The sequence below is a fragment of the Carlito syrichta genome, unplaced genomic scaffold, assembly GCF_000164805.1.
Source record: "Carlito syrichta isolate Samal-C Ts95f unplaced genomic scaffold, Tarsius_syrichta-2.0.1 Scaffold305686, whole genome shotgun sequence".
Taxonomy (NCBI): Eukaryota; Metazoa; Chordata; class Mammalia; order Primates; family Tarsiidae; genus Carlito; species Carlito syrichta.
The window spans coordinates 967,213-991,828 of NW_007249782.1; the positions used below are offsets into that span (position 1 = coordinate 967,213).

The 24,616-nt window shown below is 35.6% G+C and overlaps 1 protein-coding gene across 1 annotated transcript in view; it reads left to right on the plus strand.

Moving 5' to 3' along the window:
* The window catches only part of CTNNA3 (catenin alpha 3), a 435,250-nt gene that overhangs the window by 167,794 nt on the left and 242,840 nt on the right, over positions 1–24,616 (plus strand). The gene's annotated exons all lie outside the window — the stretch shown is intronic.

The following is a 24,616-nucleotide window of genomic DNA, read 5'->3' on the forward strand; positions in this document are numbered from 1 at the left end:
GATCCTTCTATCTCACCTACCTGAGTACCTGGGACTACAGGCATGTGCCACCACACTTGGCTAATTCTTAAAAATTTTTCTTAGAGACAAGGTTGCCCATGTTGCCTAGACTGGTCTTGAGCTTCTGAGCTCAAGCAATCCTCCTGCCTCAACCTCCACCTTCCAAGGTGCTGAGATTACAGGTGTAAGCCACTGCACCTGACCTGGATACTTTATATATTTATTTTATTTTTTAATTTTTAATTTTAAAGATGTGGGGTACAATTCAGGGTTAGGTATGCAAATGTTCATTACGCAAGTAACCTTGTCGATGAGATGTGCTCCCCCTCCCCTGGCAGGTTCTCACAACTGCCAATCCTTTTCTTACAGTATTACGATAATTGTTCAAGCTTATGAGTGAGAATATGTGGTACTCAGTTCTTTGTTTCCATGATAGATCACTCACTATTATAGGCTGTAAGTCCATCCAAGTTGCTGCAAAGTTCATAATTTTGTCCTTCTTTATGAAAGTGTAATATTCCATTGTGTATATGTACCATATTTTTAAAATCCAGTCTTCTTTTGATGGGCGGCATGGTTGGTTCCATGTTTTTGCTATTGTGACTAATTCTATGGGTTAAAACAATTCCCTCTCTGTTCCAATCCACTCATTTAACTGTTGAAGCTTTGGAGAAGGCCTTCCTTGCCCCTAGGTCATGCTGAGACTCTGGGTAGAGACAGGATTTGCACTTGCAACCTCAGTCTCATGCTGGAGATCCACCTTGGTGGGTCTGGAGTTGAGATTCTGAAATTGAGGCACCACCTAAGACAGGCAGCCAAAGATAGATTGCTTTGGTAGCTGGGTTAGGCTGAGGCTTGTGGTGGGATGGGAGAAAGAGATTTGAGTTGAGAACCTGGACCCGGGAGAGTGGAGCCGGGCAGGGCCAGTGGTCAGGAGTGAAGCTCTGGATATTTTAAATTGCAGTGTTGCTTAGAGGATCTTCCCTTTTCCTATTCCCTCCCTCCCTTCCTCTTTTCTTCTCCTTTTCTCTCCCTCCTGTCCTCCCTCCCTCCTTCTTTCCTCCCTTCATTCTTTGCTCTGTGTGTTTGCAATATCATATTGCATCATGGATTATTGTGCATTGTGTGGGGAATTCCTTCACCTGCTTAGATATTGTATATGAAAGTAAAAATGATAAAGAGTAAAATATCAGCCTTTATGTAGAAGCACCGAATAAGTAAAATGGTAAAATATAAAATAGGGAAAATAGAGATTTCCTGTAGTTTTCTTACCCTTCCATAAGGCAAGGCATAGCAAAGCTGGAATCTGGGAGTGTGTGGGAGTTAGAACAGAAGCAGTAGCAATGGTACGTAGAATTCCATTTGAAAAGCAAGGGCAGAGTTGAAGAACAAAATAGAGGCTAATTATTGGCTGTCAGGAAGCATCAAACCAAGAGCTCAGTGGACTGAATACCAGAAGCAGAATCTAGGATAAGAGCCAGAACTTGCTCCACATGTCTTTTTGCTGGATTTATTTCCTCTTTCATGAATTGTCTGTTTTGACCTTTGCTCATTTAACTTTTGGGAACTTAGTAATTTTATTATCTGCTCATTTGATCTTTATTCGGTCAACATATTATACTAGATCTGTCATATTTACAGCAAAAACTTTTTCTCAAAATTGCTTTTTTACTTTGGGTTTTTAATATCACATCTTCTAATTCTTTTTGTTTATTTTTATAGTCTCTACTTAGTCCAATTTCTGCTGCTATGACAGAATCCCACAGATTAGGTAATTTATAAAGAAAAGATACTTCTTTGGCTTACAATTCTGGGGATTGGGAAGTTCAGGATCGAGGGGCTGCATCTGGTGAAGGTCACCCCATGGCAGAAAGTGGAAGGGCAGAAGTGAGTACTAAAGATGAAGAGAAAATGGCACCCAAATGTATCCTTTTATCAGGGGCCTACTCCTGAAATAACTGATCTACTTCTGCAATATGGCATTAATTCATTCATGATGGTGCCCTCATGGCCTAATTACCTCTTAAAGGTCCCACTTCTTAATACTGTTGCAATGCCATTAATTATCCAACATATATACTTTTGGGAGACATATTAAAATCTTAGCAGCAACTAAGCCTAGGAAGGTGATTTATAGATGTATGGTATTATTATATCTATAACAAATAAATATGCTTATAAATTGTATATCTATAATAAATAGTCATTTTTGTTCTCAAGGTCTTCTATGATACAGTTTTTAACTCTTTAATTCATATATTATATGATATAAACCTGGTGCTCAAATTATTATTTTCTTTAAATGTACAGTATAAATGTGTGTGTGTAGATATATATATATATGTATATATATGTATATATAGTATGGAATATTATGTAGCCATAAAGAAGGATAAAATTATGGACTTTACAGCAACTATAATACTATGGCGTCTATAATACTCAGTGATCTATCACAGAAGCAAAGAACTGAATACCACATGTTTTCACATATAAATGGACCCTGAACATTTATCATAACACTATGAGAAAGGGTTTGTCAGTAGTGGAACGCTGCCAGGGAAGGGAAAGGGGGAAACATAACATTGACAAGGGTACCTGATCTCAAACCAGGTAAAGTGGACCAAAGGGAGGCCCAACCTTTACCTGTATGACATCAACTTATCTACCTAATCCTGCATTGTACCCTATATCTTTAAAATAAAAATAAATTTAAAAAATTGGTTATTCCAAAACCATGTACTAAATAATACCTTTTTATATTCATTCATTCTTCGTTGATTGAAACCGTCTTTTAAATTATGAATTTAGTTCTATTTTAGAATAGCTATTCTGTTTTATTTATTAATTTACTTTATTTATTTATTAATTTTAAAGATGTGGAGTACAGTTCAGGGTTAGGTATACAAATGTTCATTGTGCAGATACCCTTGTATCCTGTTTTATTAATATACTTTATATCAGTACTACTTTGTTTTATTATTATAGTTTTAGAATGATTAATGACTTTGTTTTTAGAATTATCTTACCTGCTTAATTTTTCAGATAAATTTTAGAATTATTTTGCAAAGTCCTGAACAAATTGTATTGGGGTTTTGATTGGAATTGTATATCTATAAATAAATTAGACAAAATTTCTCATCTTTACTTTGTCTTCATATCCAGGAACATTTACTTATATATTCTAATATTTCACTTTTCATTATTTAAAATAGTTCCAAATTCTTTTTCTTCACATTTAGTTTATCTTAATTGTAATGTACTTGAGAGGACAAAGACTGTATTTAATGTTTGCTGAATGAAAGAATAACTTGAAAACTGTGCTTCTTTACCATTTGAGGGAATACATCAGTGTGTCAACTGGTACATCCCATTTTTTCTTTTCTCTCTCAGATATTTACTGAGCATCTATCATGTACCAGATGCTAGGAAAAAATTAATGAGAAGCTTTCTCTGTCCTCAAGAAACTCACTGTCTACTTGGGGAGATGGATGAGTATATGGACTATTTCAGTGCAAGATAAAAAAAATTCTATGATAGCTGAATGCAATAACTTGCTCAAGTAAAATTTGTACAGAATTTCTTAATTATATTGAAAATGTAAATTTCTTTTTTTTTTTTTTTTTTTGAGTTGGAGTCTCACTCGGTCGCCCAGACTGGAGTGCAGTAGTCACTCCCGGCCACCGCAGCCTCGACCTGCTAGACTCTGGCGATCCTTCTGCCTCCGCCTTCCGAGTAGCCGGAATTACAGGAGCGCGCTACCACACCCGGCTGATTTTTTGATTTATTGTAGAGATGAGGTCTCGCCGCCCAGGTGGGTCTCGAACCCGCGGGCTCAGGCAATCCACTCACCTCAGCCTCCCAAAGGCGCGGGATTACAGGCTGAGCCACCGAGCCCGCTGAAAATGTAAATTTCTGTTTGTGATGCTATTATTCATGTAACTGCTTATACGTAGGCCCCAAAATATTGGTGTTGCTTTAAGAACCAAAGACCTCTCCATTATGGTTAGAATAAATCTCCCAGAAAACATGTGTTGGAAGCCTAATTCCCCATGCAGTGGTGTTGGAAGGTGGAGTCTAATAGGAGGTGATTAGACCATGTGGGCTCTGCCCTCTTAAATAGATTAATGTCATTATCATGGGAATGGGTTTGAGTTGGTTTGTTGACTTGGGATATAACATGGATAAGTTCAGCCTCCTCCTGCTCTCTTGCTCACCCTCTCTTTGCCCTTCCACCAAGGAATGACACAGCAAGAAGGTCTTCACCACATACCAGTACCTCAATCTAAGACTTTCCTGTATCAAGAACCATGAGCCCATATGTTCATTATAAATTACCCATTCTGTGGTATTCTGCTATAGTAATATAATCTAGACTAAGACCCTCTCCTTCCGTCTCTCCCTTTCTTTCTTTTTTGTATCTGAGGGGAACTGTCTCTGGCTCTATTGCAGGCAAAAATCTCATAATGCAGACTTAATTTTAGGTGCTAGTGATGTTGTAAAGGAGTTTTAACTGTCAGGAACTGATGCTGAGGAAAGTAAGGTCTGTGTACCACCTTCATTTAGCAGATGTTTAGAGAGACTCTGCTGTGTGTCAGGTAATGTCCTGAGAGATTTCAGGAGTGAATAAAACATTAAAAAATTTTGCCCTCATGAAACTTTTACTTTAGTGATAGTTTTGGCAGTCTTGCCTCCTGTATGTTGACATACAGGGAAATTTTTCTTCTTTGAGTGATGGGGGAGAACATACTCACTATGCCCAAATTGCCGAGTACCACTTATTTCAATAAGCAGTAGTAACACATTTGCCATGAGTCTCATGCTCCTCCACCCTTTCTTTTAATTCATTTATTGGGCCTCAGGCTATTGTTTATTGCCCTTTAAAATCCAGTCTTTAGGAGTAAAACATAAAAACTCTTCAATATTAAAAACATAAAAGTGTAAAATTTGAAAGAGAATGAATAGCTGCATGAGTTTGTCTATGTTACCAAGCAGTATGAATGTGAGTTTTACGCCAGAGCTGTTGCCAGAAAGGAGCAGTAATTACATTTGAAATTACAATAGAAATTGGGTTTAAAACTTAATAAAAAAAAAAGAAGCCCTCATGTATGAGCACTAATTACAAACAAAAGTTAAGTAATGAGAGAAAGGAAAAGTTAAGAATGTTTGACTGTGTAACAAAGAGAACTATTTTATTTGTAAACCATAGAAAATGGTACAGATTCCAATAGAAATATGTCAGAACAATAGGCATAACATCACACTGGTCTGGAAGCAATCTGTGTATTCATCTACTCTTGATATTATTAAGGTCATTTTTTGATTTTACAGGTATTCAGCTGATTAAAGATACAGGGAATGTGGGTTTAGATAGAAAATAGTAATACTTTCAAATCTGAGAGGCACCTACAAGGTGCTTCTGTGTGCTAACTTTATGGACTTGCTAAGTCATGACATTTTTCAACCTCAGGTTCCTTATCAGAAAAATGAAGAGGGAGAATCAGGTGCTTTTTAGGATTCCTTATAGATTTCAGCTGTAAATTTTCATGGTTTCATTTAGGTTTTGGTGTGAATACAGTTGAGTTGCTAGTAGTTCCTATTTAGGAGATTCTTTGAGTCTAATTGAGCAATTTCTTTATTAGTATGGACTTAAACACACACACACAGACAAACCCACGTATGGACACATAGCACCTCCTAAGTTTTTATGGTCAGTAAATTCCATTCAGCAGGTAATAGGGGCTTTTTTGCACTTAAAATAGATTTAATTTAATTTGAACACTGTTAAAATGGGTTTCTTGTGTCTTCCTAAAGGAAAAATAGCCCTGGTATTTATTAAGCACCCACACTATAAATAGCATTTATGGAGTTCTTAATATGTGTTAAAAGTTGTGATAGGTGCTTATGGACCTTACCTTATTTAATACTAGTGACAACTTTACAAAGTAGATACTATTACTGCCAACTTCCAAACGAAGAAATTGAGGGAAAGTTGAGGTAACTTACCCAAGACTACCTTGTGAGTTACCAGAAACACATTAGATTCAAAATTAGGTCTGGCTCATTCCAAAGCTGTAATTCTTTTATTCTTTTAGGTTTTGGGAATATATTAAAGATAGTCAAATGCCTGTCTTGAAGGAGTTTCAGATTAATAGGGGAGACAAGAAAGACTAATAAGTGGTTCAATAGGAAAATGTCACCAAAATGTCAAAATTATAAAATGTGTTGAGGAGATTGTACTCAGGCTAGATAAAAATCTCAGAGGCGAGAAAGCATGTGTTAGGGAGGTACAAGAAATCCAGTCAGTTCTGACTACCTAGTATTTAGTAGATGTAGAAACAAACTTTGGAAAAATAATTTTTTGAAAACATTTTTTAGAGAGGTAGTGTGGCTGAGGTGATTCATGTCTGTCCACTTCAGACTGTTGTGGGAAGTGATGTTTAAGGAGCACATGATGATTGCACAAACAGGAACTTATGCTTCTCTACTCATTTGTTCATTTATTCATTACTTTTATTTATTCAATTCGTTTTCATCACATATCATCCAATATAGATTTCCATACATATAAATTCAATACATCGAGCATTTACAATAAATGTTTAATGTGTTTGATAAAACTACAAAGAAACACAGGCATACCTTGTTTTATTGTGCTTCTCTTTATTGCACTTTGCAGATATTGCTTTTTTTTTTTTCCAAATGAAAGGTTTGTGCATCAAGTAAGTCTGTTGGTGCCATTTTTCCAATGTATGTGCTCACTTTGTGTCTCTGTCACATTTTGGTAAATCCCCCAATACTTCAAATTTTTCCATTATTATTATGTTTATTATGGTGATTGATGTTACTACTATAATTGTTTTGGGCCTTTATGAGGCAAGCCCATATGAAGCAGCAAACTTAGTCAATAAATGTATGTGGTCTGAGTGCTCCATCAAGTAGCCTTTCTCTGTTTCTCTCCCTTTCCTTGGGTCTCCCTATTCTCTGAGACACAAAAATATTTAAATTAGGCCAGTTAATATCCCTAAAGTTGCCTCAGAGTGTTCAAGCGAAAGGAAGAGTTGCTTGTCCCTCACTTTATATTAAAAGCTAGAAATAATTAAACTTAGTGAAGGAGGCATGTTGAAAGCTGAGACAGAATGAAAGCTAGGTCTGTTGTACCAAACAGTTAAGCAAGTTGTGAATGCAAAGGAAAAAGTCTTGAAGGAAACTAAAAGTGTGTCCTATCAAAGAATAATAATAAAAAAAAATTCCCATGCTACACACACTCTTTTAGAAAAATTGAAGAAAAACAAACATTTTCCAAATCATTCTATAAGGTCAACATTACCCTGATACCAAAACCAGGCAAAAACTTGGAAGAAAGAAAAAGTATAACCTTATAAACATCGTCATGGGCTGATGGTAACCCTAGAAAAGATAAGTCGAAGTCCTAATTCCCAGAATCTGTACCTTATATAGCAAAAGTGTGAATGTTACTGTTATAGCCTGATCCAACAATTGGCTGCTTCCCTTGTGGTCAATCAACTACAAGGGGCAGAAAGCTGGGAGAAATAAGTTTTATTCTGATACCATAAACAGGCTGTGTATCCAACAAGAACCTGTTAAATTAAGTAATTTTCATCCAGCCTTTATAATAAAACATGCAGTTACTTGTCTTTTTCCCACTATTGAGTATTAATGACTACATGTCTTATGACCATTACTCAGTTTCCTTCTTAATCAGTGTTTAGACCCCAAACAGTTGCTGTCACAAACTGGTGTTCAGATTACATCAATCATGTAATCTGTGCACTATCTAGTTGGTTACAGTTTTTTCACTTATTCTTGGAGTTCTGGCTCACAAGGCTTGATTAAACATTATACATAAAATTAATACAAAGACATGAAAGAAAGCAGTTGTCATCTGGAGACTAAGGGAACAAATGCATTTCTGGACTTTAGAAGTTTCAGCAGAGCCCATTTCTTTTTTATTATAAAGATGTGGGGTACAAATCAGGGTTGGCTATACAAATGATGATTATGCAGGTAACTATGTTGATGAGATTTGCCCCTCCCTCCCATAGCAGTTTCCCTCAACTGCCATCCCACCCCCTCGACAGTTTTCCCACTACTGCCGATCCCTTACTGTATTATAATAATTGTTCAACGTTTGTTTAGGAATGGAAACATATGGTACTCTGTTCTTTGTTTCTGTGATAGATCACTGGGTATGAACGACTCTAAATCTATCCAAGTTGCTGTGGAGTCCATATGTTTGTCCTTCTTTATGGCTGCATGATATTCCATTGTGTATATGTACCACATTTTTTTATCCAGTCCAGCTTCGATGGGCAACATGGTTGGTTCCATGTTTTTGCTATTGTGAATAGAGCTGCAACAAACATCTGTGTAGAGGTATCATTTTTGTAGAATGATTTGAGTTCCTCCGGGTATATTCCCAATAGGGGAATTGCTGGGTCATATGGAAGGTCAATTTCTAGTTCTTTCAGAAATTGCCACACTGTCTTCCAAAGAGGTTGCACTAGTTTGCGTTCCCACTAGCAGTGTAGAAGCACTCCTTTTTCTCCGCATCCTCACTAGCATCTGTTGTTTGTTTTATTGATGAAGGGGTTAGGTGGTATCTCAATGTAGTTTTGATTTGCATTTCTCTGATGATGAGTGAGGCTGAGCATTTTTTCATGTGTCTGTTGACTGCCCAAATATCTTCTTTTGAGAAGTGTCTATTCATGTCTTTTGCCCACTTTTTAAAGGGGCTATTTTTTTTCCCTTTCGGTGCATTTGAGTTCCTTGTAGATTCTAGATGTTAGGCCTTTTTCAGATATTCAGTGGAAAATATTTTTTCCCATTCTGTGAGCTATCTCCCTGCTCTCTGGATGGTTTCTTTGGCTCTGTAGAAGCTCGTCAGTTTGATGAGGTCCCACTTGTCTATCTTATTTCTTAAGATATGGGCCTTTAGGGCTCTGAATAGGAATTGGTTGCCAGTTCCAGTTTCCATAAGGGTGTCTCCTGCATTTTCTAAGATTCTTACAGTTTGACATTTTACGTTTAGGTCTTTGATCCATTGAGTTAATTTTTGTGTAAGGTGGTAGGTAGAGGTCCTGTTTCAATCTTCTGCATGTGGTTAGCCAGTTTTGCCAGCACAATTTATTGAAGAGGTTTTCCTCTCCCCAGGCTAGTCTCGAATCCGCAGGTTCAGGCAGTCCTCTCATCTTGGCCTCCCAAAGTGCTAGGATTATAGGCGTGAGCCAACGCGTCTGGCCTTTTTTTAAAAAAAATTTTGTGTAGAGACAGGGTTTTACTATGCTGCCTAGGTTGGTCTCAAATTCCTGGGCTCAGGCAAACCTCCTGTCTCAATCTCCCAAAGTGCTTTGTCGAAGATGAGTTGGTTGAAGTATTGAGGCTTTGCCTCCGGAATCTCTATCCTGTTCCATTGGTCTATGTGCCTGTTTTTGTACCAGTACCATGCTGTTTGATTACTGTAGCCTTAAAGTAAAGTTTGAAGTCTGGAAGTGTGATGTGTCCTGCTTTGTTTCTTTTGCTAAGGATTGTTTCAGCTATTCGTGGTCATTTATGTTTCCACATGAATTTCTGTATTGTCATTTCCAGATCTGAGAAGAATGATGTTGGTAACTTAATGGATATTGCGTTGGATCTGTAGATTGCCTTTGGTAGGATGAACATTTTAACAATGCTGATTCTTCCTATCCATGAGCATGGAATATTTTTCCATTTGTTTGTGTTTTCTTGGATTTCTTTGAGCAGTGTTTTGTAGTTCTCATTGTAAAGGTCTTTCACTTCTCTGGTTAGGAAGATGCTGAGGCACTTCATTTTTTTGTGGCTATTGTGAATGGGATTGTGCTTTTAATTTGAGTCTCTGCCTGCTTGTTGTTGGTGTATAGGGATGCAGTTGTCTTTTGCACATTTATTTTCTGAGACCTTGCCAAAGTTCTTTATCAGTGCAAGAAGGTTTTTGACAGATTCTCTTGGATTTTCAAGGTATAGGATCATATCATCAGCAAAGAGGGATCACTTGACTTTCTCTTTTCCTATTTGGATACCCCTGATTTCCTTTTCTTATCTAATTGCCCAAGCCAGGACTTCCAACACAATGTTGAACAAGAGGTATGAGAATAGGCAGCCTTGTTTTTTACCAGTTTTCTGGGGAAATATTTCTAGTTTCTGTCCATTTAGCAATATGTTAGTTGTGGGTTTATTGTAGATGGCTCTTACTATTTTGAGGTATGTTCCTTCTATACCTAGGTGTTTGAGTTTTTTTATCAAGAAGGATGCTGGATTTTATTAAAAGCTTTTTCTGCATCTAATGATATAATTATGTGGTTCTTGTTTTTGTTGATATATTTAATTACATTTATGGTCTGGCGAATGTCAAACCAGCCCTGCATTCTGGGGATGAAGCCTACTTGGTCATGGTGGTACTAGCCATTGCACCAGGAGAGCCCTGGCCACTAGCTCCCTAGCCCTTACTCAGTCAGCCACTCACATGCCCACTCACTCACCAGCATGTACACAAACTTTTCCATATACTCACTCACTCACACCGAGACTTGCATAGTCTGACTGGTTCGGCTGCCATCTTCCCCGGATTCCAGAGCCCATTTCTTATCTAGGGCCGGTGGAGGCTTTTCCAGGGACACACAGTCTTCTTGCATGTGTCTCCTGTTCTTGTTTATCAGGGGACTCAATGAAAATGGTTGTGTTCCCTTCAGTACCAGCAACAGTTACTAGATCTAAGGACAGTGAAGGGGAGACAGGGAAAAATGTTCACTTTTAAATTCAAATGGCTTTTACGTCTAACCCAACTCAGCTTAATCCAAGTTTCTAAGTCTTTTCTAAAGGACTATTTTAATATAACTAAAATGGCATCTTTTCAGCCCATAATGTTACTTTATATGGTAAATCACATGATTACATTAAGAATTTTGAGATGAGAAAGTTATCCTGGATTGTCTGGGTGTGCCCTAAATGCAATCACATGTATCTTTATAAGAAAGAGGCTGAGAGAGAAACAGACATATGGAAGAGAAGGTGATATGAAGGTAGAGGGAGACTGGAGTTATAGCACTATTAGCTAAAGAACACTTGGAACCACCAGAAGCTGGAAGAGGCAAGAAATGGATTCTCCATTAGAACCTTTCTCTGTAGGGTATGCAACCTTGCTGACAAGATGATTTTGGATTTATGGCCTCCATAACTGTGAGAGAATAAGTTTCCATTGCTTTAAGCCTTTAGAACTGTGGTAATTTGTTATAGCAGTCTTAGGAAACTAATACAAACATAGATACTAAAATTTTTAAACAGAAGTGTATATAAAATTCTAACATTATATAATTGTACATTTTCTATTTTATTGATCTTTGATCTTATGTTATTTCTTTCTTTTTAGTTTGCTTTTCCTTTAATTACTTGCTTTCTTCCTAGTTTCTTAAGGTGGAAGCTTAGGTAATTGATTCCAGGCTGTCTAGTTGCACCATACGAATTTTGATACACTATATTTCATTTTCAGTTAGTACAAAATATTTTTTAAATTTTATTTTAAAAATCGAAGTTATTTTAGGTAGGATATGTGGGTTGAAGGAGAGGGTGGAATGCAGATGGTGCCCAGATTTCTAATTAAGTGAGTAGTGGTGTCATAACTGGAGTAGGGACACTGGAGGAGAGGCATGCTATGGGAAAGATATTTAGTTTTTGATTATGAGATTAAAGTGCCTATGAGATAGTGTTTCTATTTCTAGTAAACCCCTTTTTGTGTTCATTTCAAACCATGTAGGTTCATTTTCATTTTTATTCATTTTCCTTGAGAAAAGTAACACTTCTAACCCTGTGTCTCTTAAACAAGATGATATTTGTTAATCTTAATTGGACGGGTATTCAATATAGCCAGAATACTGTACATGTTAACCAGGAGGGTCCCAATTTGGGGTTATTTTGTATTCACAGTATGCCCCTCATGCTGTATCTTTTTGTCTTTTAGTGCATAGTTGTGTTACTATCTATGTGGTTAAAAGCATAGAATCTGGAGCCACACTGCCTGGATCGAATTTCATTTCTGCCAAACAAGCTTTGAAACCTGTTTGCTTATCTGTAAAATTAGGATAACACTAGAACCTACCCTATGAGTTTTGTTATGAGGATGAAACAGGTCACTATTCATATAGCATTTAGGAGAGTACCTGAAATATATATGCACTGTTGGTGGGAATGTAAATTAGTTCAACCCCTTTGAGATTTCTCAAAGAACTAAAAATAGAATTACCATTCAACTTAGCAGTCCCATTACTGAGTATATAACCAAAGGAAAATAAATTGTTCTACCAAAAAGACATCTTCATTCATATGTTTATTACAGCACTGTTCACAATAGCAAAGATATAGAATCAATGTATCAGCGTAGGTGATTGGATCCAACATATGGTGGATTTGATAAAGAAAATGTGGTACATATACTCTATGGAATATGACACAAGCATAAAAAGAATGAAATCATGTCCTTTTCAGCAAGGTTGCTGCAGCTGGAGGTCATTCTCCTATGTGAATTAACACAGAAAAACCCCCAAATACTGCATGTTCTCACTTATAAGTGGGAGCTAAACATTAGGTATACAAGGGCATAAAGACAGGAGCAATTGACACTGGGGACACTTAAAGGGGGAGGGTGGAAGAATACGGGTCAAATGTTGAAAAACTACCCATTGGGTGCTATGCTCACTATTTGGGTGACAGATTCAATAGAAGCCCAAACCTCATCTTTAGCAATATACCCATGTAACAAACCTGTATATGTACCCCTTGAATCCAAAATGAAATAGAAAATAATAACAATAATAATAAAAGCAAAAGAGTACCTGAAACACAACCATTAAGAGGAGTAGTTCATTAGCTGATACTCTGATTCTGACGTACACAACTCTACAGTCACAGACTCTGAAAACACCAAATAGAAAATTTTTTAAAGCTTAAAGTTTCCAGGGAATAAGGCTTCACTGGTAACTATCATCCCTTTCTACTTTGAGCATGATATTTACTTGTTTCTTCAGTTGCAGACATCAGAAGAAAGATGAATGTAGTTTATTAACGGTTGACTTCAACTGATATAAAAATGCTAAAATACATATGACAATTTGAGAAAGATCACAGGCAGGAAAAAGAGGGCAGCAGCTGTCTTTTAAAGGCTGAATTCATCCCTAATGCCATTTATTCATTTTGCTACTTTAAGGAGCTATCTGAAGTTTCAATTATGAACTAGCTCAGAGGAGTTCAGTAAGAATGATACATTTATTTATTATCTTTGATCAAGATAATATCTTTAGACTTAGGATACAAAGTCATTTTCTTTCTTTTTTTATTTCAATAGCTTTGGGGGTACACATAGTGTTTTTAGTAACATGGATGCATTATATAGTGTCAAAGAAATCTGGAATTTAAGTGTACCCACCACCCCCACCTGTGAACATTGTACCTGATACATGATATTTCATCCCTCCACCCCTTTCATGCTCCCCATTCTGAGTCTCCAGTGTCCTTTATAGCATTCAACATGCCTTTGCAGATCTTTAGTTTAGCTCCTACTTATAAGTGAGAACATTTAGTGTTTGGTTTTCTGTTCCTGTGTTAGTTCACTTAGGATGATATTCTCATCCAAAGTTGGTGCAAATGACATTATTTCATTCTTTTTTTTTAATCACTGAATAATATTGCATGGTATATAAATCTATATTACATTTTCATTATCCACTAATCAGTCAATAGGCACTTAGGCTGATTCCACATCTTTGCAATCGTGAATTGTGCTGGGATAAACATCTGAGTGCAGGTGTCTTTTTGTATAATGACTTTTTTTGTGTGTGTAGATACCTAGTAGTGGGATCACTGGATCGAATGGTAGATCTACTTTTAGTTCTTTGAGAAATCCCCTTGCTGATTTCCATGGAGGTTGTACTAATTTGCATTCCTACCAACAGTCTATAAGAGTTTTCTTTTCACTGCACCAACACTAGTATCTATTGTTTTTTGATTTTTTAAATAATAGCTATTCTGACTGGCATATCTCATAGTGGTTTTAATTTGGATTTCCCAGATGATTAGTGATGTTGAGCATTTTTTCATGTGTTTGTTGGCCATTTGTATATATTCTTTTGAGAGATGTCTGTTGGTGTCAAATGCCCACTTTTAAAGGAATCATTTGCTTATTTCTTGTTGATTTGCTTGAGTTCTTTGTGGATTCTGGATATTAGTTCTTTGTCAGATATATAGTTTGCAAGTATCTTTTCCCATTCTGTAGGTTGCTTGCTTGTTGATTATTTCTTTTGCTCTGCAAAAGCTTTTTAGGTTAATTAAGTTCCACTTATTTACTTTTGTTTGTGTTGCATTTGCCTTTGAGGTTTTAGTTATAAATTCTTTACCTAGGCCACTTTTCAGATGAAGTTTTCCTAGGCTGTCTTCTAGAATTTTTATGGTTTCAAGTCTGATATTTAAGTTTTTAATCTATCTTGAGTTAATTTTTGTATATGATGAGAGATAGGGATCAAATTTCACTTTTCTTCATTTAGCTATCCAATTTTCCCAGCACCATTTGTTGAATAAATTGTCCTTTTTCCCGGTATATGTTTTTGTCTGCTTTGTCAAAGATCAATAGGTATTTGGGTTTATTTCTGGATTTTCTATTCTGTTCCATTGGTACATGTTTCTGCTCTTGTACCTGTACCATGTTGTTTTGGCTCTTACAACTTTATAGTATACTTTGAAGTGAGGTGGTGTGATTCCTCCAGGTTTATTCTTTTTCCTTAGGATTGCTTTGGCTATTTGGTTTGATGTGAATTTTAGGATTGTTTTTTCTAATTCTGTGAAAAATGACAGTGGTGGTTGATGGGATTACATAGAATCTATAGATTACTTTGTGTAACAGGGTCATTTTAACAATATTTGTTCTTCCAATCCATGAACATGGGATGTTTTTCCATTTGTTTGTGTTCTCTACAATTTATTTCATCAGTGTTTTGTAGTTCTCTTTGTAGAAATCTTTCACCTCCTTGATTTTATATATATATATGTATGTATGTATTCCCAGGTATTTTAGCCTTTTGGCTGCTATTGCATTATTTTATTTTATGGATGTGGGGTACAATTCAGAGTTAGGTATACAAATGGTCATTGTGCCGGTACCCTTGTTGATGAGGTGTGCCCCCACATCCCACTCCTGGCAGTTTCCCATTACTACCAATCCCTTTCTTATAGTATTATGATAATCATTCAAGGTCTGCTTATGAGTGAGAACATATGGTACTCAGTTCTTTGTTTCTGTGACAGATTACTGAGTATTATAGACTCTAAGTCCATCCAAGTTGCTGCAAAGTTCATAATTTTGTCCTTCTTTTTGGCAGTGTAATATTCCCTTATGTATACATACCACTTTTTAAAAATCCAGTCCTCTTTTGATGAGCATCATGGTTGGTTCTATTGTAAATGGAATTTAGTTCTTGATTTAATTATCAGCTTGGTTGCTATCGTTGTATAGGAGTGCTACTGATTTGTGTTGATTTTGTATCCTGAAATTTTACTGCATTCACTTATCAAGTCCAGGAGTCTTTTGGGGGAACCTTAGGATTTTCTAGGTATAACATTATGCTGTTAGCATACAGAGATAGTTTGATTTCTTCTTTTCAAATTTGGATACATTTCATTTCTTTCTCTTGCCTGATTGCTCTGGCTAGGACTTTCAGTACTATGTTGAATAGGAGTGGTGAAAGTAGACATTCTTGCCTTGTTCCAGTTTTGGGGAGGATGTGTTCAACTTTTCTACATTCAGGATGACATTAACTGTGAGTTTGTCATATATGGCTTTTATTATTTTGAGGAATGTTCCTTCTATACCTATTTTGCTGTTAATTTTAATCACAAAGTGATGCTGGATTTTATCAAATGCTTTTTCTGTTTATGTGGTGGATCATAACCTATTGAAATTATCATATGATTTTTGTTTTTAATTCTGTTTTTGTGGTGGATCATGTTTAACTGATGCTCATAATAATCTCCGATCTTTTGTATTTCTGTGGTATCAGTCTTTTGTCTCCATTTTCATTTCTGATTGAGCTAATTTGAATCTTCTTTCTCTGTTTCTTTATCAATTTAGCTAGTGGTCTATCAATTTTGCTTGTTTTCTCAAGGAACAAAATTTTTGTTTCACTGATACTTTGTATTTTTTTGTTTCAATTTCATTTAGTTCTGCTCTAATCTTCATTATTTCTTTTCTTCTGATAGTTTTGTGTTTGGTTTGTTCATGTGTTTCTAGTTCTTTGAGGTGTGATATTAGGTTGTCAATACGTGATCTTTCAGACATTTTAATGTAGGCTTTAAGCACTATACATTTTCCTCTGGGCACATCTTTGACTGTATCCCAGAGCTTTTGATAACTTGTGTCACTGTTGTCATTCATTGCAAGGAATTTTAAAATTTCTATCTTGATTTCATTGTTGACACAAAGGTTATTTAGAAATATATTTTTAAATTTCTATGCATTTGTTTGATTTTGTGAGTTCTTGGAACTAATTTCTAGTTTTATTTACTGTGATCTGACACAGTGCTTGATATGAATTCCATTATTTTGAATTTATTGAAACTTGATTTGTGGCCTATCATATGGTCTGTCTTGGAGAATATTGCATGTGCTGATGAGAAAAATGTATATCCTGAGGTTTTTGGGTGGAGTGTTCTGCAGATGTCTGTTAGGTCCATTTGCTCTAGGGTCCAGTTATCTCTAGTGTTTCTTTTAGACTTTCTTCCTTGATGCTCTGTCTATTGCTGTCAGTGGGGGTGTTGAAGTCTCCCACTATTATTATACTGGTTCTTTTCTTAGGTCTAGTAGAATTTATTTTTATAAAACTTGGAGCTCTGGTGTTAGGTGCATATATATTTAAAGTTGTTATATCTTCTTGTTGGACTGACCTTTTTTTATCATTATATAATATCCTTTTTGTTTTGTTTTTTCACTGTTGTTAATCTAAAGTATGTTTTATCTGATATAAGAATGGTTAGTCCTTCTTGTTTTTGTCTTCTATTTGTGTGAAGTATTTTCTCCTACCCCTTTACCTTGAGTCTGTCTATAGGAGTCCTTGTGTGTTAAGTGAGTCTTTTGGTAACAGCAGATATTTTTATTTTTTAAATCCACTCTGCCAATCTGTATCTTTTAAGTGGGACATTCAGACCATTTGCATTCAGGGATAAGATGGATATATAAGGTATTATTCCATCCATCATGTTGGTTGTAAACTGGTTGCTGTTTTCCCCCTTAATTGTGTTGGTGTTTTGTAAGTCCTGTGATTTTCAGTGTTTTTCTACTGGTGTATTTCAACCTTTTGTTTCAATATTTAGAACTCCTTTGAGTAGTTCTTATAGAGTCAGTCTAGTGGTGACAAGTTCTCTCAGCATTTGGTTGTCTGAGAAAGACTTTATTTATCCTTCATTAATGAAACTTCGCTTTGTGGGATTCAAAATCTTTGGTTGATTGTTATGCTGTTTGAGCAGATTGAAGATAGGGCCCCAATCCCTTTTGCTTTGCAGGGTTCCTGCTGAGAAGACTGCAATTAGTTGGATAGGCTTACCTCTGTAAGTTGTTTGATGCTTTTGTCTCACTGCTCTTAGAATTCTTCCCTTTGCACTAACTTTGCATAACCTGAAGACTGTATGCCTTGAGGCTGATCTTTTCACAATGAATCTTCTAGGAGTTCTTAGGGTTTCTTGTATCTGGATGCTTAAATCTCTGGCAAGGCCAGGCAATTTTTCCTCAATTATGCCCTTAAATAGGTTTTCCAAACCTATCTCTTTTTCTTCTTCCTCAAGAACATCTATGCTTCTAAGGTTTGGGAATTTTACATAATTGGGATACAAAGTCATTTTCTTTCCCACTCTGAGAACTGTTTTCTAGACTAAATGTGTGAGTAATGTGTGTGTGTGTGTGTGTGTGTGTGTGTGTGTGTGTGTACATACATGTGTATTTGACTTGTGCTCATTTATCAGAAGTAGAGCAATTTTTCCTAGTCTATAATTGCATATACTATATTTTATATTTTGCTAAACTCTAGGCTGCATTAAAGGATGTTTCTCACCTGTTTACTGTTGTCTAACACTCAATATGTCTAGTATATACCAACTGTTAAATATTTTTTTTTATTAAATGAATGACCTGACTATCCATGAAGGAAGAGATCACAACCATTTTCTTATTATTGCCTTTCATCTACCTTACATTAAAAAAGTAAAAGAAAACAAAAAGAAACAACAGATTATTTGGCAGACTGTTGTTCAATATATAACTTCCCTCTGGGGGTAGCAGTTCCTAATCATAATAACAAGATCTGACATTTTATTCAGCTGGAAAAGATCTGAGAGGATGTCTAATTCAATCCAACTCTCACTATTAACACATGTGGAAATAGATACAAGGAGCACTGAAATGATACTGCCTGGATTTTATGACTGGTAAATTTATATCTAAGAATAGAGTCCATGTCTTCAGATTTATAACCTAGTACTTTTCCTGGAAACAACTGTGCTCCTTAAGCCGAATTGGGTAATGGTAAATTGTGTAATTAGGTGGCTAATGCAACAGATAAAGGATGTTACATTTTTGTCATATTTGGAATATTTCAGAATAGGAGTACTGTGGAGTTGGAAGCTGAGTAGCATTGCTTGCAAATAAAATATAAAGGATTTGGATAAGAGATTTGGCAGAGTAAACCAGGAGAAAATAATATCCTCTGCTCACCTAAAATAAATTTCATGGAGAACTATCAGCTGAAGACTTTTTCCTTTGTCAGTTAAATCTTGATAATTCTCTTAGTTGGTGTTTCTTTGGTTTCTATTGAGAGAGAGAGAGAGAGAGAGAGAGAGAGAGAGAGCGAGAGAGCGCTCTTTTTTTCTCAGTGCAGTTTTATTTTATTCTTTTTTAAGTGCTAACCAAAAAACAAAAGTGCTTCCTAATTGCTGGGCTTACTTTGAAAGGACATTTACAATTGTTTTTCTTAAGAGAATAGTTTCTAAATTACTCTTATACTAGTTTGGAGAGGGGAGATTTGGGGTTGGGGTCTGATAGACTGTTCACTTCATCAAAAGGGCCTTGACATGTAGAGGAAAAAGTATACATTTGGCCAAGCAAAAAGTAGGGACTTGGATGTTTTTACACATTTTCTTGATGTTGCCTTTGGTTTCACTGTTTCTAGCAAATAGAAATGGAAATAAACAACTAGCAGATTATTTTGGAGAGTTGATGAGTTCTAATAACTAATAGTGAGTTCTCTTCAGCTTACTATATACAACACAAATAAATGCTTGTTATTTCTTGCATTGAAATCATTAATGTCATTCTCCTTACAATTGTTAAGAAAATAGAACTCTGGATTTTTATTCAGAGAATATCCCTTAATAATTGATAACATTGCACCATAACTATTATAGTCAAATAGTAATTTCAGTTATTTCTAGTCAGGTTATTTACCTTTTACAATAAAGATCTAAAAATATATAAGAATATGGGAAAAAGATGGATGCAAAGTAGATCATTTTATTATTAGTCTATTTTAATAAAAACAAATGAAAAGTTTGAAGGGTTAATTTTGATAATTTTAAGACTTTTATTTGTAAGGAGGGATTAAAATTCTAATAAGTAACTTAATAAATATTTGAAAAACGCAAATCAAAAATTAATTTGTAGGGTTAATGTGTGATCACCATATCCGAATAAGGGTAAAAACAGATTCATAATCAAGTTCTAGAGGAGCATATTATTTGATATTTATAGGAGTATCACTTAGTCTGTTTTGACTGAGACTATTTTAGTAATTAATTAATTTCCCCAGATATTTGTCCATTAATTCTGCTATGTTATAATGCTAATATTTCTCTTTCCAAGTGCAATTATTCTAGTTGTGCCCTTGGGAAAAACCTATTAAAATATTTTCTTAATTAATTTACATGCCTGTAATTCCATTACTAAGACCCATTTTAATAATGATTTGTTCATTTATATATCTTCACCTCTTTAATGATATATAAATTATTTCCTTTTATTGTGTATTAGTAGAAAAATATTTTAAATAGCATAATGAACTCCAAATTGTGAAGGTAAACTATAGAATTAGGTAAGAGCACTTAATTTACCATATTTACGTAGGACGTCAATTGTTAATTTCTGAACTACTGTATTTATGTGCTCTGGTTATCAGTCAAAGGATATTTGATATTTTTAGCCATATAAATACTGTTTGTGAATGTTTATGCTAATTGATTTTGAATTTTTATTTGGATAAAATAGAATCTGAAATTAAGTCCAATTTTCTCCCAGCATTTATTTTTTAAAGGGTAGATGAAATTTCCATGAGAGACCTGAGGGGGAAAAGGACTTTTTTGGTGGGGAACTTTTTTCTCCCAAAACAAGGAGGTAAAAGTGGACTTTGAGGCATCACTGTTTACTAGGCCAGTCTCTCTCTATCAAGCTAACAGAACTAGAGTTAACTAATTGAGAGGTTTTCTATAAGTATTGCTATTTTCTGCAAGTCTAGCCATTTTCAGGGGCCAGAATCATCCCCATCCATATTGAAGTCTGGAGAGGACAACTGCCAACAGGCGGCGCCAAACTACAGCTGGAAATGGATTTGAATCTTCAGGCCTCCAGCTCACTCACTGCCTTGATTTTTGCCTTGGTCATTTTATTAATTTATAAATAATGAGATTTTGCACTCAACAAGGTTAAATATTTTAGATCTTACTTATCTTACTTCATATAAGAATTATATACACACATATATGTGACAAATATCAACAACCACTGTAAAAGTTAAGAGGAAAGATAATCTCTTGAGAAGGCAGTGATCTTTCTCAGGAGTAATATGTGATTTCTGAATTTTTACAATGAAAATTTTTACAGAACTTCATGATTTTGTTTAAGTAAGGCAAGGATGCTCTCTGATGCTATCAAACAATATGATATATCTAGTCACAACTTGGTACTTTTTAATACTCTCTTCCTCTGGCATATCTACCTCTGGGAAGATTCTTCAAGGATACAGAAAATTATTTGGAGCTTTGACTCAGAGTGGGTTTTCTAGGGCAGTTGTATGTGGAGCAGATCTCCTTGCTTGTGAGGGTGCGGCTTCTGAGGGAACTGTCTAGCCATAGTGTTGGATACCCCTACTTTATTTAGCCTTTTGTAGAAGCAAAATTGGTGGATCTTTTAAACATCGCATAAAAGATGACTGGTACTTATAAAGAATCAGGTAGAATAGAACTTGGCTATGATCATTAGTGGCATACAATAATTTTCTTAAAGCTCATAAAGTGAAACCATCTGGTTTCTGTCCATTTATAAATGAAAAATTAATTATCCTGCACTAAGTTAAATACTAAGCAATGAATAATCTCAAAATCAAGTTGACAGTCTTTTAATGACTGAGAGAATCTAGAAAAAAAATGCAAGTTCCTTCCTACACATTGAAATTTTTCAGTCATGTATCATGAATGTGCTAACTGGTTAGCTAGTAATTTGCATTTTCATTTTAAGATCTCCTTGCAAGTTGCTACTATAACTTTTTACGATTATAAACTCACAGTAATTTCAGCTTCAATTTTATATATTTTCTATATATAGTTTGTGAGGAATTGCTAGCAATGAGTTACATTTGGAAGTCATAAACTAGTTTTCATAAATAAAAGATTGTATATTCCTTTTTACACTTTCAAGTGATTTTAAGAAGATATAAGGAATCTTGCTACTTCAAATGTGGTCTGTTGACCAGCAACATTGACGTCATTTAGGAGCTTGTTAGAAATGCAGAATCTCAGGTTCTATCCCAAAATCCACTTTTAACTTTGTAAAATAAGTTTTCTCCTTTGAAAAAGATTTTTCATTTTCCTAAATTCCAGCCAGTAAGTTAGATGAACTGCTAGGATAAATACTTGCTTTCTTCTTTTAGTCTCTAACCCTCCAAAACTAGTTACTTAGTGTTCCCCTTAAATAAGTTTTGAAGTATCACGTATTATTCTTTCAATTTCAAGTGACTTAAAAATACAGGATTTTATAACTTTTAGTAAATTTAAGTTTCCCAGTATGTTTTCTCTTCTTCAGAGGCATTTCCACACCTATGCTATCTGGAAAAAACAAGAAGTTCTAGACAATGCTTATAATTTAATGGAACAAACAGGTACTTAAACAAATTTCCCAATGGGTTCAACCACTTTCTGCGTTATCACTTTCTTGACATTCTTAGTAAGATAAGACAAAACATTTTAAGTAGTTCAGATAACTTAGAGTTGTAAGTTGCTATTGCCACAGCAGACGGTTCTAAGTGGTTTTTTCTCTGGCTTTGACAGCTCAGTGAAACAACAGAGGCTTGAGAGACTTTGCTGATATTGGAAAACAATAAAATGAATGTTTCCTACAGATGAAACATCAAATTAAATTCCCATCATGTTATCTTTGGAGGCTGTCCATGTGCCAGTTAAGAATCCCTTGGCATTTCTTTGAAACAGTATCTGATATCTCTGCTCTCTAGACTAACATTAATTTTCCTTTTCTTGCTTTTTTTTAAATAGCCAAACTTACAGCACAATGCTTTTTAATTTCCCTACTTTGTCACTATAACACTCATAGGTGTTTTTCAATTTCAAAGTCTTAAAAGATATTTTAAAAAAACCATATAGGTGCCACTTCAACATTAATAAATACAGAGATTTACTGTTTTAATGTTAACCAATGAGTAGACAGGCCCAGAGTTTCCAAACTGGTCTAGACAGAGCCAAGCTGAAATATTCTGCTTTATAAGCATCTTAACTCTCCTTTTAGCCTCAATAAGCTTCTTCAGCTAAATCGTTTCTTTGGCTTCCAGGGTCTTCTCTTTTTTAATCTATTTTTTTTTTTTTTTTTGAGTTGGAGTCTCACTCTGTCACCCAGACTGGAGTGCAGTGGCTGCTCCCAGCCACCGCAGCCTTGACCTGCTGGGCTCCGGCAATCCTGCCTCAGCCTTCCAAGTAGCTGGAACTACAGGCGTGCGCTACCACGCCCGGCTAATTTTTGATTTATTGTAGAGATGAGGTCTAGCCAAGTTGCCTAGGCGGGTCTCGAACCCGCGGTCTCAGGCAATCCACTCACCTCAGCCTCCCAAGGCGCGGGATTATAGGCTGAGCCACCAAACCCAGCTTAATCTATTTTTTTATACTGCCACCAAGGTTATTATTTGAGCATATTTGTTTCCTCCATTTCTTTGTTTCAAAAGTGTTTTTGGTTCCAAGTTACTGGCAAAATAAAGTAATAATAGTCTCATTATCATAGCATATACATATTTTTGCCAGGCGTGGTGGTTCCCGCTTATAATCCTGGCACTTTGAGAGGCTGAGGTGAGAGGATTGCCTGAGCCCACAGGTTCGAGAACAGCTTGGGCAACTTGGAGAGGCCTCATCTCTACAATAAATAAAAAAATTAGCTGGACTTGGTGGTGCATGACTGTAGTCCAAGCTACTTGGAAGGCTGAGGTGGAAGGATTGCCTGAGTCCAGCAGGTTGAGGCTGCGGTGTCCGTGACTGTGTCACTGCATTCCAGCCTGGGTGACAGAGTGAGACACTGACTCAAAAAAAAAAAAAAAAAAAAAAAAAAATATATATATATATATATATATATATATAAAAATATATATATATTTTCTTTTTTTCCATGTACTTTTTAAAATATTTTTTTTATTTTAAAGATGTGGTGTACAATTCAGGGTTTGGTATACAAATGTTCATTATGCAGATACCCTTGTTGATAAGATGTGCCCCTCCCTCCCCTAGCAGTTTCCCTCAATGCCAATCCCACCCCCCCTCCCCTGGCAGTTTCCCACTACTATCAATTCCTTGCTTATAGTATTGTGATAATTGTTCAAGGTCCGTTTATGAGTGAGAACATATGGTACTCTGTTCTTTGTTTCTGTGATAGATCACTGAATATGATAGACTCTAAATCCATCCAGGTGTTTGTCCATATGCAAAGTCCATATGTTTGTCTTTCTTTATGGCTGCATAATACTCCATTTGTGTATATGTACCACATTTTAAAAAAATGTAGTTTAGCTTCGATGGGCAGTATGGTTGGTTCCATGTTTTTGCTATTGTGAATAGAGCTGCAACAAACGTGTGTGCAGGCATCTTTTTTTTGTAAAAAGATTTGAATTCCTCTGGGTGAATATACATATTTTCATAAGTTGTCCTAATTTTCTAACATTATTCTGCTTCTACCCATTTCTTCTATGTTCCACGAATATGGGACTTCTTGCTGGTCCTTGAACATTCCGTGTACTGGAACACTCATTTGTTTATTTTGTACTATATGATTTTTGAGTAAAGTCTCTTTTTTAGGACCGTGATATCCCCGTAATGCTGTGTAATAAACAGAGGGTGACCCTAGTTCTCAAATAAACCAAGATCTCTAGTCTTCAAGCATCTCCCCCAAAACAGGATGTCTGTCTGCAAAATATGAGCGAATATAGCATCCATAAATTTTCTGCCTAAAATCTTCTTATTTAAAAATCATATCGGCTATGCTTTCTGTAAAAGAGTAGGCAACAACTTGCCC